Consider the following 17,528-nt stretch of genomic DNA (forward strand, 5'->3'; position numbering starts at 1 on the left):
TTAGAGAGGCTCACCCGTGTGCATGCATTCGATAAAGCATTAAGTTTCTGTCTGATTGTCAGGAGTGTTTGTTTATTTCTCCTACCACAGTGTCCAGCCCCCTTAATTTTTGCACAAGGGTTTGAACATCTTTCCCCTGTATTATTGTATGGGTTCGCTTCTTCCCGTTTCCCCGTTCCCAAGCGTTTCTAGGAAATGACTACCCCCCGCCCCCCGCCCGACACGCATACACACGGCAGGGGTTTGTTATTTCGCTTGATGCTTTGCCTGTTTTGACATGGAGTACACATGAACAGAACAGTTTCACTTCAGTTCTCTCCTGCATTTGATTTGGAGCTACTATTTACGCGCTATTATTTTACCACAGTACGAAGGCGTGCTGGATAAGTCTTATCATGAGTCATATGATCTCCATATCGTACAGCTGACTAAAAACGCCAATGAGAAAAAAATCACAATTTTGCGCGTTTTTCTTTTTTTTTGAGGGGAGGGGGTCGTCTTGTATGTGTGGCTCTTGCATACAGTATGCATTGGTAATGGGTGTGTACGATAGCCGCAGCATCTTGTCATTGATATTTCATTAATTTTACTCATAAATTGCTGCGTATATGACCTTAGGATTGTGCGTAATTATTATTATGTACCCCTGCTGCTGTAATGAAACTAATGGATTGTTATACAACTGACCGTCCCTATCCCACGGAGTAAACAAATATGTTTACTTTGCAGCCTAGTCGCAGGAGCTTCTCCAACCAGGAGGGTCCTTCAGGGACCCTAGCAGCAGTCTGAAAGAAGGAGGCGTGATCCTGCCTCCCCCGTCCAGCTCAGCTCTAGATGATCCAACTCCAGTTCCAGCTCGAGCACGAGCACAAACTTGTTGAGTGTCGAGGGTATACCCTGCGAACCTCAGTCGTTGATCAAACGGCTTTGAAGCGAGCGAGCGGTCGACCACCAGGTGGGTACCACGTTTTCTCCCTGCGCCCGAGGCGCATTCCTCTCCGACAAAACCTCTCTTAGCGGGACTAAAGCTGCAGTACGCGATCTTGCCATGTTCTACCTTCTGCCATTCTCGTTCTCCACATAAACTGCGGTTTTGACATCAGGGAGCGTTTCGAGTCTGACGCGTTCACAAAACAGGGCGAGTACCTCACTGCTCGCTGCGCTGCTTTTCTCTCGATGCACATACTCACGTTGCACATTTTTTCCCAATGCAATTTTTTTTCCCGATTCAAGTTTCCTGATCTTTCTTCCGCAGTCTACACTCTTGCAGCGCATCAAAACGTAACTGTTAACTGAATGCGTGATGGTAAGAGATCGCAACAATCAGTCTCTTGCGGTGTGAGTGCAGTGAGTCATATGATATACATCACATGTATTCATTTAGCAGACACTTTTCTCCAAAACGACATACATCTCATTGGGGGTGCGGTGGCGCAGTGGGTTGGACCGCAGTCCTACTCTCCGGTGGGTCTGGGGTTCGAGTCCCGCTTGGGGTGCCTTGTGACGGACTGGCGTCCCGTCCTGGGTGCGTCCCCTTCCCCCTCCGGCCTTACGCCCTGTGTTGCCGGGTAGGCTCCGGTTCCCCGTGACCCCGTAAGGGACAAGCGGTTCTGAAAATGTGTGTGTGTGTGTGTGTGTGTGTGTGTGTGTGTGACATACATCTCGCAAGCTCGGCTGGGGGCTAAAAAAAGTAACAGCATACATTAAGATTACAAATAAGTTAAAAACATTTGCAAAACACAACAATAATAGGAATTGGGTAACACTAGTAACTATTAAGTGAAACTATTTAGGGAAACCAGATGAGCTGCTGAGTTTGGGTGCTACTTGACTGTTCAGGAGTCTAACAGCCTGGATGTAGAAGCTATCCCACAGTCTGATTTTGATTGGATACATTGGTAATGTTTACCAGATGGCAGGAGAGAAAGTAGTGTATGACTAGTATGACTGGGGTCCCTGAGTGAGGATAGCCCCGCCCTTCTTCAGGAATCTGGCTGCGCAGCAGTCCTGGATGTTTGGAAGCTTGCAGCCAGTGATGAGCTATGCCAACTTCACGACCCTCTGCAGTTCTTCATGATACTGGGCTTAGCAGCTCCCATACCAGGCAGTGATGCAGCCAGTCAGAATGCTCTCAGTTGTGCTCCTGTACAGGGGCGTAGCTACGTGGTGGCCATGGGTGGCCAGTGCCACCCCTGACTGAAGCTTGGCCACCCCTCTGGCCACCCCTGTTGTGCAAAGCACTCTGACAACACTGAGAGGTGACTTTTTTTCACTGCTCAAACTTGTACGGCACACACTGTGTGGCGCTATTAGGCTGAAGAGCTGCAAACCGCCCGTACGGCACAAACCTGTGTGTGTAGGAGGGAGGAGTAGGAGCGGTAAAATTCAATTTCAGGAGCGTTACTCGAGCCAAGTCCAGCCTAAGTGAGCAACGCAAGACGATACGGTGATCAGGAGAGTAAAATCAGTGGTGTTTACCTACATTTCACTACCATTTTGTGAAAGTTTGTTAAAGTTGAGGTACTGTGATGTTTCATCATGAGAAACAAATGTTAGCTTACCATAAATGTTGCATAACTAATGTTAGCTAAAGTTACTGCAGCTGCTAGCTAGCTAATTTTTTTAAATAATGTTACTACATAAATTCTACCACATCATACGCTTACATTATGAGTCTGTCACTGTTTTTTGTAAGTAGCTATTCAATTTAATAACAATAAAAGTGTTTCTTGATAGGTGTGTTTGTCTAAACTGTAGAGAGCAAAAGGAAAGCAGGGGAAGATAGGAAGATACTTTCCTTTTTTACAAACTGAGTACAAATGGACTAGTAGCAGTAAAACTGAAAATGACAAAGAAGCAGGGAAATGAATGCTACAGAGATGGAAGAAGCAGGGGAAATGTGTGCTGCTAAGAGAGACAAGGAGGAAGTAGAAGTATCATACAGTCTGAGAGGGAGATTGTGGAGAAGCTCTACAGAGACAACACACATCAGGCCAGAATCAGAGAGCAGTAGCCACTCATGTAGTCAGTCATTGCCCTCCAGGTATGTAGGTTACATCAATTGTATCTACAAACATAAAAAAATAATTTCCAATACCCAATTTGCATCATTAGCATCTAAATATACAAATAATGTAGAATAAGGATTGTATTAAATGATAGTATAATGTTTTTACAGACCTTTCTAAGTACTGCCACTGTAATTTCTTGTGTACATTTGTAATAAATAAATTCTGTAGAATTTATAGAATTTCTGTCTGTAGAATTTGCTTTTGGTACAGCATGTCACAGTCAGTTGTGATTTTTTTTTTTTGGCCACCCCAATGAAATCACTGGGTCTTACCTGGCTACCCCTGAAAAAAAGTTCTGGCTACGCCCCTGCACCTTTAGAAATTAGAAATTGGCCTGGATATGGGATGGCACGCCAAACTTCTTCAGCCTATGGAGAAAAAACAGACACTTCTGTGCTGTAGACTAGTAGGGGAGACACATGCAAACACTTTGGCAAGTCAAACACAACTTGGGCAGCAGTGTTCTGTATCAGCTGTAGAGGTTTGATGGCAGCAGCAGGAAGGCCAGACGAGAGAGTTGCAGTAGACCAGATGAGATGTCACCATGGCCTGGACAAGTATTTGGGCAGAGTCTGTTGTGAGGTAAGGATGGATCCTGCGGAGGTTATGCGGGATATAGCTGCAGGTCCAGGTTGTGGCTTCGATGTGCTGAGAGAAAGATTGACTCAAGTCTATCATCACTCTCAGACTCTTAGCCAAGGAGGTAGTCAAAATGAGTAAGTTATTCAGTTTGATCGAGAGATCATGACAGGAGGACAGGCCAGCTGGGAAGTGTAGGATCTGTGTTTTAGAGAGGTTGAGTTGTGGGTGGTGATCAGACATCCATGCAGAGATGTCTGACAGGCAGGCAGCAATGCGTGCAAAATCTAAAAGAAATTATGATTCATCAGACCAGGCCACCTTCTTACATTGCTTCATGGTCCAGTTCTGACGCTCATATACCCATTGTAGGTGCTTTCGGTGGTGGACAGAGGTCAGCATGGGCACTCTGACTGGTCTGCGCTATGCATCCCTATACACAGCAAACTGTGATGCACTGTGTGTTCTGACACCTTTCTGTCATGGCCAGCATTAATGGCCCAGCAATGGCAGGGCTAGTGTGAAGGATATGGTGAACAATTTGACTACCAGGTACATCAAAATTTCTGCATGGCCTTAAACCCAAGATCTGACAAGTATTGATAAGATGCATTTCAAGAAGGACAGTTTTTATTGTATATTTTCAATGTCTGTGCAAGACCTCCTGCTGAGGTCTTGTTGATCACAGGTACTTTAAGGTAACCCGTACCCAATGAGTAAAGATATTGTCTTGTAATGCAAGAATAAATAATCTCACAAAGGTAAGCCAGAGCAATGCAACGTACAGGCGGCCCCCGATTTACGATGGTTCAACTTACGATTTTTTTCGATTTTACGGTGGTGAGCTGACGATACCCGCAAAATTGCAGTCTGACAACAACATCGCGATAGAGATCTCCACCAGGACTGGTCTAGCAGCACAAGCAATAACAGATTGCAGAACATCTGGAAATCATTGGTTTTGCAGACCAAAACCAAGATGAAGATCTACAAGTCAAATGTCCAATCAGATCTACTCTATGCCACAGAAACCTGGAGGACTAACAAGAAGTTAGAGAAGCAGCTCGAGGCTTTGAAGGGAGGTGTCTTTGACACAACAGTCAAACAACTCACTGATATTGCCTGCCTCCTTGGCTAAGTGTTTAGGAGTAATGATTCACTCAAGTCTGTCTTTCTCTCAGCACATCAAAGCCACAACTCAGACCTACAGATACATCCTACATAACATCCGTAGGATCCACCCCGTCTAACAACTGACTGTACATCACTAGTTGTTCAGTGGTGTTCTATAAAAAGAAATTGAATTGAATTGGGGGGGGTGTGGTGGTGCAGCGGGATTGGCCGGGTCCCGTTCTCTGGTGGGTCTGGGGTTCGAGTCTGGTGTCCCATCCTGGGTGTTTCTCTGTTGTCACTAACCCTGTTGCAGCTTCTTGAGTTCATCAATGACGAGACCAACTTCTGGGTTTTCTAATAACAACGTTACATTTAATTAAAATACCAACAAAACATCTGTCGCTTCACTCGTACACACTGAGACAAACTTTTCCTCTCTGCTATTATCGCATTTTCTTTTTTTTTAAGCTTTATTTATTCATTTTTTATCAAATATATCAAAACATCACAACACATAAACCAACACATCCACAATCATGTACAAAATAATCTCACAAAAAAAAAAAAAAAAACCCTCTCCTTGTACATCCCTCCTCCCTGAACCTGTTCTTTATTCAACAGAAACTGCTAAATTTATCAGAGTGGCCTGCATAATTGACAATCTATGAGAAAGCAATCTACATTGCAAAATCCATAAACCTTCCTGACATTAGTCACCTTTACAGGTTAAAAAATGTCCAAGGAATAAATAAATAAATAAATAAAAAATAATCATAATAATAAAAATAGTAATGAATGGCAGGGGGCATTAGGCTATTAAATACCTCATATATTCATTAAGTCCACTTCTTACTTTGATCACTGTATATTAAGGGGTTGTATTGTTTAGCTGTCACCTGTAGAATTAATCTCTTTGAAATAATCTATGAACGGTTGCCAAATTCTATAAAATTTTTCTTCTTTCTTTTTCAAGGAGAACCTAATTTTCTCTAGCTCCAAATACTTCATTACCTCTCTCATTAGATTTATATGTGTAGGGGCAGATTTATATTTCCAATTTAATAATATTAATCTCCGTCCTAGTAAATTGACAAATGAAACCATACTGTGTTCAGCACTGTTTTTTACTATCTCGGATTCTACTATACCTAGAATTGCCGCCAGGGGGTCTAGGCCTTTGCAATATTCTTGACAGCGTCAGAAAAACACCTTTCCAGTATGTTGACAATTTAGGGCAGCTCCAAAACATATGGGCCAATGAAGCTGGCGCAAGCCCACAACGGTCACATGAAGGGTCTGTATCTGGAAATATCCTGTTCAGTTTTTGTTTAGACCAGTGTAAACGATGTATTATTTTGAATTGTAAGAGCGTACATTGTAAGAGCGTCTAGCACACACCGATGAGCTATGAATCTGTTTAAGGGCTGCCTCCCACTGCTCTTCTGCAATTTCTACACCCAAATCTTCCTCCCAGGAAGACTTTAAGTGTTCTAAAGTTGGTATACTTGTCAACTGGAATAGCGTTTCATATATATATGAAATACCCCCTTTCTTGTGAGGATCACGTGTCAGTATCAATTCCATTACAGATTGATTTGGCAAATTGGGGTATAATGGATTATTTTGTCTAATAAAATGTCGTACCTGCAAATATTTTAAAAAGTGTTTGACCGAGGTATGTTGTATTTGCTTTGTAGCTGTTCAAATGATGGAAATACTTTGTCAATATACATGTCTGAAAAGCTATGAATTCCTTTTCCAACCCAATCATCAAATATAGTATTTTTAAATGAGGGAGCAAATAAATGATTTTTAGTAATAGGGCTTTGGAGAGAACCAGCTTGCCAACCGAAAAACCCTTGAATCTGAGACCAAATCCTGAGCGTGTGTGCAAAACCACTGGATTATCCAATGGATCAAGACACGTAGTAGGTAAAGGCGAAAACAGTAGAGCTGAAAGTGAAGAAGGATAACAGCATGCTCCTTCTAAGTTTACCCATAATTGGGGTTGTTTCTGTAGCCAGTAGGCCATCATTCTTATATTACTCACCCAGTAATAAAACTGAAAATTTGGCAATCCCATTCCTCCTTTTGATTTGGGCCTCTGCAAAAAAGCCTTCCTTATTCTAGGAATCTTTCTATTACACATAAATTCCGAAATGATTTTATCTAGGTCATTAAAAAAACATTTCTTTAAATATATTGGTATACATTGAAATAAAAATAAAAACTTAGGGAGGATGGTCATTTTTATTATATTCATTCTTCCTACTAACGAGATGGGAATATGAGACCATCTTCGCAAATCTTGTATTGTTTGATCCAGTAATTTCAAAAAATTCTCTTTCTATAAATCTGCAAAGACCTTAGTGACATTGATCCCTAAGTATTTAAACTGAGTTGACGTTTTAAAGGGCAAGGTTTCAAAAGAATTTTGGTCAGCCAAGTTGTTAATTGGAAATAGTACATTTTTTCCCATATTAAGTTTGTACCCTGATATTTGTCCAAATGTTTTTAAAGCAGAGACTATCCCAGGAATAGACTTGGACGGGTCAGAAATATATAGTAATAAGTCATCCCCGTATAAAGATACCTTGTGCTCCCCCCACCTCGAGAGACCACACTATAAACAGTGGAGCTTCACAGACAGATTGCCAGAGGCTCAATTGCTAACGCGAAAAGCATTGGAGATAATGGGCAACCTTGTCTAGTAGAGCGAGTTAACACAAAGTAATCTGACTTGACATTATTTGTCTGTACTGACGACATAGGTGATACATACAGAAGCTTTATCCATGAAATAAATGTTGGGCCAAAGCCAAACCTTGACAGGGCCAAGAAGAGATAATCCCACTCGACCCTGTCAAAGGCCTTTTTTGCGTCCAAAGAAATAAGTATCTCACAATGACATCTTGAATGAGAGGAGTATATTATATCAAATAATCTACGGATATTATGAGCCATTTGTCGATTTTTAATGAAGCCTGTCTGATCTTCATGAATTATTGTTGGGAGCACTTTTTCTAACCTAATAGCCATTATTTTAGTTAATATTTTGTTGTCTATGTTTAGCAGACTTACCGGTCTGTATGAGGCTGGATCAAGTGGGTCCTTTCCTTGTTTATGTAATAAAGAAATTGATGCTTGGTAAAATGTAGCTGGAAGAAGACCCTTCTCTAAAGATTCATTAAACACATCTAGAAGGAGAGAGGCAATATCTGCAAGAAACATCTTGTAAAATTCAGGTGTATACCCATCTGGACCAGGTGCCTTTGAGGATTGTAAACTACCTATGGCAAATTTAACCTTGTCCAGAGTAATAGGTTCCTCCAATAACTTCCTATCTCCTTCACAAATGGAAGGGGTATCTATATTATTAAAGAAGTCATTGTAGCGTCCGGACGGGAGTCCGACACGGACGCGCGTTGCTATTACGTCCAAACACAGACGAAATATAAAATGACCTCACGTGCAGTGTGATGTTAAAAGTGCACTGTGCGTATTGTAAGACACTCGGTGGAAGTGAAACAGGAAACACGAGACCAGGAAACACACACGATGTTTGAACTACGGTGAACAGTGAAACGCTATACTCTGTGAGTATGACCGCAACCCCGAGACGTGACGAAATACCGGACTGGAACGATGCACCAGGACTGGAGAACAAGAGGCAGGAACTGACAGGACGGGCACTCGGGACTGGAACATGAACACCTAGGAAACAGACTGAGGGAACAAGAGACTACGAATCGCCAATAGAACCACTGATTAAGAATCTGCAAGTAGTTCTGCCCCGCTGGCTCCTTTTATACCTCCGTGTCCTATGAGACTGTGAGGTGATACGTGAGCATTAACTAGCGGCACTGAGTGGCGCCGCCTCTGACCAGGAGGGGCAGTGACCCCGTGGGACGTGACAATCGTCCAAAAGTTTGACATGTTTTGTTGACTCAGTTGAATACAGTTTAACATAAAATTGCTTAAGTACTTGATTAATTTCTAATTGGTCTTTTGTTATACAACCAGAATCAGTGCGGATTTCCCTTATTAATTTTGATGTCTCAGAAATTCTTATCTGATGGGGCAAATATTTTCCTATTTTGTCCCCATATTCATAATATTTATGTCTGGAGCGATTCATTAGTTTAACAGTCTCGGCCGATGATAAAAGATTAAATTCCGTTTGCAATGTTATCCTTTTTGTCAGAAGTTCAGTAGTAGGGAACATTGCATACTGGTGATCGATTTCTGAAATTCGTTCTATTAATTTTTGTCTTTCCTCTTTCTGTATCTTAGTCCGATAAGCAAGAAGAGAAATAATTTGACCATGTAAGTAGGCTTTCAGGGCTTCCCACAACGTGCTTTTAGAGACTCCTGGAGTTCTATTAATTTGCAAGTGTAACTATTTGGGACCTTATAAACTCAACATGTGCTTCATTTGATAATATACTATTATCCATTCACCAGGTTCTGGAAGTATATCTATAAGAGAAGGTTAATTGTAATTTTAATGGGGCATGATCCAATAAAACAAAAGCATCATAATCAATATAATTCACTGATGAAAGCAATTTAGAATCCAAAAAAAAAAAAAATCAATCCTAGAATAAGAATTGTGTGACTGTGAGAAGAAGGAATATTTTTTTTGAATTGGGTGTGAATGTCTCCAAATGTCTATTATATTTGCTGATTTCAAAAAGTTCTGGATCAATTTGGCTGATTTAGACACATGTTGTTGCTTACTCGATGATCTGTCCAATACTGGGTCCATCACCAAATTAAAATCTCCTGCTAGAATTAGGTTATGGCTATGAAGGTTAGTAAGGATTGCTAATATTGACCTTATAAAGTTCTCATCATCATAGTTGGGGGGCATAGATATTTGCCAAAGTTATAGGAGTATTATAAAGTTTTCCAGTTACGATAATGTATCTACCATTCGGGTCCGAAATTATATCTGAAGTGATAAAAGGGATTTTTTTTTTTTTTCATTATGATAACTACTCCACGTGACTTGGAATTAAAGTTTGAATGAAACACTTGGCCAACCCAATTTCTATATAGTTATGTGCTTGATTTTTAAGGTGTGTCTCTTGCAAAAAGGCAACATCCGCCTCCAGCTTCTCGAGATGAGCCAGTATATTGCCTCTCTTCACAGTCCCATTCAGGCCTTTACAGTTCCAGGTGACAAACTGCACATTCGTCTTATCGAGTGTCTTCAAAGTTCCTGATCCCCTCATGTTTCTAACAACATTCTATAATGGTAGAGGGTAGAATAAATGAGTGAATATCCTTGTGTCCTCCCAAAAGAGAAGTAAAAAAAGAAAAGAGGAAAAAAAAAACCTGATAAATACATACACATACAATAACATTCAACCCTATAAGAACTCTAAACTCTTTAACATTAACATTTACCCACCCTACCCCCTGCCACCTCCCAAACAAGTAGCAGGGGAATAACATGTTTACCAAAAAACACATTGCTATATTCTACAGCTTAAGGAGAGAGAGTAAACTAAACAACAGCCAAATAAAATTCTCTCCGCTCCTCTTTGATATTTATCAATTTTAGACATCTGAACCTCAATCAGCTATTAAATTTAGCCATAAAGCAAGAGCAAATAACCATAAAGGAAACTAAAAATAATATTTTTCATCCGTTTCAGTTTAACATAATCATAAACCTGAGCTCCTGCAGTTTAGTAATGTTCACTTGTATTCGTTCAGTTCTCGATACATAATAATACCTTACATCAACAAATACTTCTTATCAAAATATACCCAAATCTATCGGACTATAAATATGAGTGACATTCATGTTACTTGCATGGAATTCAGCTCGTTTTAGTAAACTTCTGGTTGAAGAATTCTTCGGCCGCTCGTGGAGAATCAAAGGAGTACCTAATGCTGTTTACAGTGATGGCAAGTCTGGCTGGGTAGAATAGGCTGTAAGTGACATTGGCATCGCGGAGTTTCCTTTTCACCGGATTAAAAGCCACACGCATCTTGCTGACTTCCGGGCTCATGTCAGGGAAAATATGTACCTGGGCCCCTCTGTATGTGAGTTTGCTTCTCGCCTTTCCGAGATCCAGTATCTTGAGTTTGTCCACGTAGTAATGCAGGCGAACAAGTATAGTACGGGGTACCCCTCCCCGGTCGACCTCGGAGCTAGAGAGCGATGCGCTCTGTCTATTATCACTGGAGAGTCAAAGTTCTCAGCATCAAGCACCTCAGGGAAGAAATCTGTTAGGAATCTGATCATGTTTCCACCTTCAACTCCCTCTTTCATACCCACGAGACGCAGGTTTTGTCTCTGGCTTCTGTTTTCTAGATCTAGGCATTTATGCTGTAACTTCTTACATTCTTTAGCGATCAATTGTTGTGCTTGTTCCAGCACCGTTACTCTATCCATCATTTCACTGACTGTGTTTCCCATTTCTTCGACATTACTAACTATCTCTGCGTGTGCCGAGCGAAGATGTGCTAGCTCACCGGCTAGTTCATCACGTATAGCATGAATGTCTGCTTTCATTTCCTCATGCAGAGAAGAGATGTTTGCTTTAATATCAACAAGTGATGTTGCCATTTCGGCTTTTAATTGCGCCAGCACCGCTTCCCTAGATACCTGTAATTCCTCTCTTAAAGTTCGAAGAGAGACTGTATTCTCCGGTGTGGTATCCTGAGAGGTCTCCGCCACGTTATCCACCATCTTAACTGCCGACTGCGAAAGGAATTAGCGTTTTTTTGAATTTGTTTCGTGTTCCCCTTCCGTAGATTTTTCTTCATATCAGAATGTTAAGGTAGTTATATTACACTTAGTCCCTACTTAATTAACTTTTGAAGGTTCAGATGACAATATTAATGTAATGTATCAGCAGAGCTCCTCACTTCCACCCTACTCCATCACATGCCAGGAGGCCATCTTCCTATTATCACATTTTCCCTAAAACAAAGAATGTAATTAACGTATGGACATCTGGTGGCAGTTCTATAAATCGCATTCTAAATTGTACAATTTAAATTCACTGCCAATCACTCGTCAGCAATTAACAAGTTGGCAACAAAATACAAACAACACCTTTCACACAGCATCAAACAACACACACACACTTTCAGAACCGCTTGTCCCATACGGGGTCACGGGGAACCGGAGCCTACCCGGTAACACAGGGCGGAAGGGGACACACCCAGGACAGGACGCCAGTCCATCGCAAGGCACCCCAAGCGGGACTCGAACCCCAGACCCACTGGAGAGCAGGACTGTGGTCCAACTCACTGCGCCACTGCACCCCCCCCCCTCCCAACACAAACAATAAAAGATATAACACACCCCGCCCATGAAGCCCATAATACAACCAAAGTTCTAAAGAATATAAATGCTGAACAGGTCTTCTTAATGCAGTCCCAGCTGGAAGTTGCACAGTGCACAGCCTCACACGTCCATCTCTGCCTGGGAACAGCTCCTTTATTATCCTAGTTTTCCAGATCTGCCGTGGCATTCGGTCATCTTCAACCAAGACCAGATCTTCTTCCTTCAGTGGGGTAGGAGTGAGAATCTTATTGGTATGTGCAGACCTCAAGTCTAACAGATACTTCGTTCTCCATTGCTTCCAGTACTCATTAAGAAGCCTCTGATGATATTTTCATCTTCGTGTTAGTTCCTCTTTACTAGTGTTGGTGGCTTGGCTCTCAATGTGGAAAGACTTTGGTAGTAAGGAAGTAAGTCTTTTCCAAACAAGAAAATGTGCAGGTATCAACGGTTGAGGTTCTTCCAACTCACTGTACACAAACATGAGTGGCCTTGATTTGACTATCGCCTCCACCTCTGTTAACAACAAAGACAATTCTTCAAAGCTCAACAATGCTATCCCCATCACCTTCAGGCTTGTTTTCACTGATCGGATTAACCGTTCCCAGAATCCACTCCACCAAGGTGCTCTTTCTGCTATGAATTTCCACTTTATGTCATTTGAGGAAAAATATTCCAGAAGCTCAGGCTCTTTGATTGCTTCCCAGAGTTCTCTAAAATCATGATCAGCCCTTTCGAAGGTTTGAACATTGTCTGAGTAGATGACTCTGGAGAGGCCACACCTGGACACAAACCTCTTCAGAGCCAGGAGGAATTCTTCTGTGGACAAGTCTGACACCAACTCTAAGTGTACCACTCCTGTCACAGCACAAGTGAACAATGCAATGTATGCCTTTTCTACGGTGATACATGTTTTGACATAAAGAGGGCCAGCAAAGTCAATGCCTGAAATTTCAAATGGAGGTGCTTCAACAGTCCTCTCCCTTGGTAGGGGTACTACATTTACATTTATTCATTTAGCACACACACACACACACATTTTCAGAACCACTTGTCCCATACAGGGTCACGCAGAACCAGAGCCTAACCCAGCAACACAGGGCATAAGGCCGGAGGGGGAGGAGACACACCCAGGACAGGGCACCAGTCCATTGCAAGACACCCCTAGCAGGACTTGAACCCCAGACCCACCAGAGAGCAGGACCCTGGTCCAACCCACTGCGCCACCACACCCCCTAAGCCCAGGACAAATAATGACAAAGTGTATTCAAGTGTACAACTATTGTAAAGTTTATTTAAAAAATAAATGTGGTAACAAAAACACATATGAGCACACGCTCAGATTTCTCTGTGATATTCTAAATTAAATTAATTCATGAAATTAAGAAAAAATCGTTACTTATACATTTGCATCAACTTTTTTCTTCGACATGATGGGTCTATTTGTATTTTTTTTTTACTAATCCTATCACTCCACTAGAACGCTGCTGCAGTAAAAAACAGATATCCAGACACTGCTATCTACTGACTACATGCCTTCATTGTGCAGGTAATAAAATTGAGACGCATTTTCAGGTCCTGAAAATAAAATTTATAATAACAATAAAATAATTTGTAAGCTCTCGCGGGCCACATAAAATGAGGGGGTGGGCCAGATTTGGCCCGTAAGCTTTGAGTTTGACACCTGTGCATTAAGAGAAAGAGACATAGCTGCAGACATGAAAGTCTCAGGTAAACCTAGTTTGTTACCTACCACTTGCTGTACCGAGGTTCATTGTTTGAGTAGGTACTAAGATGGTTTGAGTCCTACTTATCTGAAAGATCATATTAAATGGTCTGGCGAAGCTCTCATTCTTCTCCTCTGCCTCTCTCAACCGGTGTCCTGCAGGGCTCAGTATTGGGTCCTCTTCTTTTCTCGGTGTACACCTCCTCCCTCGGTCCAGTCATAGCTTCCCATGGATTCAAATACCACTGCTATGCTGATGATACTCAGCTCTTCCTCTCCTTTCCATCTGGTGCGTCAAACATCTCAGCACGCATTGCTGCCTGCCTATCGGACATCTCTTCATGGATGTCTGATCACCACCTCCAGCTCAAACTCTCCAAGACAGAGATTCTTTACCTCCCATCTGGCCTGTCCTCCTGTCACAATCTATTGATCAAACTGGACAACTCACTCACCTCGCCTACCTCCTTGGCTAAGAGTCTGGGAGTAATGACTGACATGAGTCTGTCTTTCTTTCAGCACATCGAAGCCACAACCCGGTCCCATAATATTCGTAGGATCCATCCCTACCTCACAATTGACTATGCCCAACTACTTGTCCAGACCATGGTGACTTCCCGTCTGGACTACTGCAACTCTCTCCTGTGTGGCCTTCCTGCTAACGCCATCAAACCTCTGCAACTTCTACAAAATGTTGCTGCACGAGTTGTGTTTGATTTGCCAAAGCGTTCCCACGTATCTCCTCTTCTCATTTAGGAGAAACCTCTGCACTGGCTTCCTATAGCTGCCTGAATCAAATTCAAGACCCTGGTTATTGTCTACAAATGCATCAATAGAACTGCTCCCAGCTATTTACAGGTCTTGATCAACTGCTACACTCCAGCTAGACCCCCTCGCTCGTCTACTTCTGCTCACTTGGTGGTTTCGCGCATGAAAGTTAAAACACGAGGTTCTCGGTTCTGGCTCCATTGTGGTGGAACGACCCTCCCCTTTCACTCAGAACTGCAGAAACTCTGTCTTCATGAAGGGTCTAAAAACTCACCTTTTTCGGACCCATTTTGCCCAAGATCTCTCCAGCTCATGTACGGTGTAAATGTTCATGCGCCATAACTTCATGAGCATCACCAGATAAAGCCTTTTATCAGCCACTGCTCCGGCATTGTATTTGCTTGCTTGTGTATCTTAATATTATTAAAAAAATGGTAGGAGGGTATCAGGATTTGTCTATCCTGTGTTTTATGCACCTACTTTTTATATTTTTAATTTATTTTTATTTTTATAGAGCGCTCTTCTCACGCAGTGACACAGAGCACTTTAACACAGGCATAAAGCAAGAAAAACAGATACAAAAAAAGAAGAGAGTCAACTAATGGCTACCATAATGAAGAACTTCTTATACAGCTATAAGTAAGCCAGTGTGTAACAAGTAATAATGATAATGTTGATAAATGGCATCTTGGATCCCCAGCTCGGCATAGCAGATGGACATCATCCTCTGTCAGCACGGGATTCTTCTGTCATTACTGGCTGGCCTCCTCAGGTCTTATGTAGCGAGGTAGTGCTTAACGAGAAGATAGAACAGAGTTAGTAATTTGTTACTTAAGTAAATTTAAATATGCATTTTTATAAAGGTGATAAACAACCAAGGCAGGTCGAATTACATTACGAGGTGGAATGCCTGAATGAACATGTAAGTCTTTAGTTGGGATTTGAAAACAGAAACAGACGGGGCATTTCTGACAGTAACTGGTAGACTATTCTACAGTTTAGGTGCTCTATAACTAAAGGCGCGACCTCCTACTGAGGTCTTATCTCACAGGTACTTTAAGGTAACCTGCATCTAATGAACGGAGATATCGTCCTGGGATATAAAAATTAATCATCTCACAAAGATAAGCCGAGCAATGCCATGTATCGCCTTATAGGTCAAAAGTAGGATTTTATAATCAACTCTATAAGCGACCAGGAGCCAATGCAATGATTTAATTACCGGTGTTATATGGTCGTTTTTCCTAGTTCCAGTGAGAATTCTTGCAGCAGCATTTTGTACCAACTGTAGCCTGGATACAGTCTGGTATGGACAACCCGACAATAAAGCATTACAGTAATCCAGCCTGTTGGAACCAAAGCATGAACCAGTTTCTCAGAATCCCGTCTACAAAGGAATTTTTGCATTTTAGCTATGCTTCTTAACTGAAGGAAACACGACTTAGTCAAAGCATTTACATGCGATACAAATGACAGCTTTCCATCCAGCCGGACACCCAAATCCTTGACACAATCTGTATGCTTGAAGGTAATACCATTTGTTGTAAAGATTGGTGTGATTATGTCAAGAGTTTTAGCATCACCACCCACCACAAGTACCTGTGTTTTACTGGCATTTACAGATAAAAAATTATTACTCATCCATAATTTTTTACTGGTAAAACAATTAGCTAACGACACCACATTTGATGGATCATCAGGCTTGAGCGATACATAAAGCTGTGTGTTATCGGCATAGGAATGGAAATTCACATTGTGTTTGCGAATAATGTCACCCAATGGTAACATAAAAAGTGAGAACAGTAACGGACCCAACGCAGAGCCGTGTGGCACACCATACTGAACCGTAGTAGAGATGGAGGGGGTACAGTCGTCAGATTTCAATACAAATTGTTCACAGTTAGCTAAATACGATTCAAACCACTTCAGAATGGTACTTCTTAGTCCAACCAGGTTTCCAAGTCTACTTGGTAGGATACTATGGTCTACAGTATCAAATGCAGCACTCAAGTCTAGTAACATAGAGATCTGACCAGCATCAGAAGAAATGAGAATATCATTAACAACACTTGTAAGTGCCGTTTCAGTGCTGTGACCAGTGCGGAAACCAGACTGAAAGTTTTCAAATATATTTAGATATGATTAGATATTGATATGATTTAGACATTTTACAATTTGGGAGACTATTTTTCTAGAATTTTGGATAAAAACGGTAGATTGGAGATCGGTCTATAATTACATGGGTTATTACAGTCCAGATCCGATTTCTTTAGCAGGGGTCTAATAACCTACTTGAACGATGAACCTTGGTGCAGCAAGTGGTAGGTAACAAACTAGGTTTACTTGAGTCACATGTCTGCAGCTATGTCTCTTTCTCTTAATGTAATGAAGAAATTGCACTTTTGCTGAGATGTACATCGCTTTGGACAAAAGTGTCTGCTAAATGAATAAATGTAAATGTAGGGGTGCAGTCACCTGCTGAGATGGGGTTGCTTTGAACCTTTTGCAGATCATGCAGGCAGATATGATTTTCTTTACCTTCTGTCTGGCACCTGGGATCCAGTATCTTTCTCTCAGGTGGTCCAATGTGTCCCTGACCCCTGAATGCACTACCTTGTTGTGGCAATACATAACCAGCATGTCAGACAGTCAGTGGTTGGTGGGTAGCAGTCATGGATGCTGCTCTCTCTCACTCAAGCTTGACTTTTGCAACCTTACTCCCACATATATTAATCCATATTCATCAAGGAAAGGGTTAAGGTCTCTGATTTTTGAGTCCTTGTGAATATTCTGCCCTGTCTTCAATTCATTTATTTCTCTGCCCAACACTTTACCTTGTGCCTCCTGAATCCACAATCTTTCAGCTTCTGACAGCTCTTCTGCTGTGTGTTCTCCTTGCTTCCTGTCCTGAGCATGATAATTATAGACAAATCGTCTGATCCAACCAGTGACTCTCAAAACAGTG

General features: G+C 41.7%; 1 protein-coding gene across 4 annotated transcripts in view; it reads left to right on the top strand.

Annotated features, from left to right (window-relative positions):
- The first annotated feature begins 493 nt into the window (after window positions 1–493).
- Window positions 494–17,528, top strand: part of LOC108932501 (chemokine-like receptor 1) — a 33,387-nt gene continuing 16,352 nt past the window's right edge. For 3 of the 4 annotated variants that reach the window (XR_001966001.1, XR_001966002.1, XR_001966003.1), the window contains exon 1: window positions 628–955. The gene's annotated coding sequence lies outside the window, so the exon portion shown is untranslated. Of the gene's footprint in view, window positions 541–627; window positions 956–17,528 lie in introns of those variants that run through there. The other variant, XM_018748940.1, reaches the window with a different exon arrangement.

This window comes from Scleropages formosus, chromosome 19 (assembly GCF_900964775.1).
Source record: "Scleropages formosus chromosome 19, fSclFor1.1, whole genome shotgun sequence".
Classification (NCBI taxonomy): Eukaryota; Metazoa; Chordata; class Actinopteri; order Osteoglossiformes; family Osteoglossidae; genus Scleropages; species Scleropages formosus.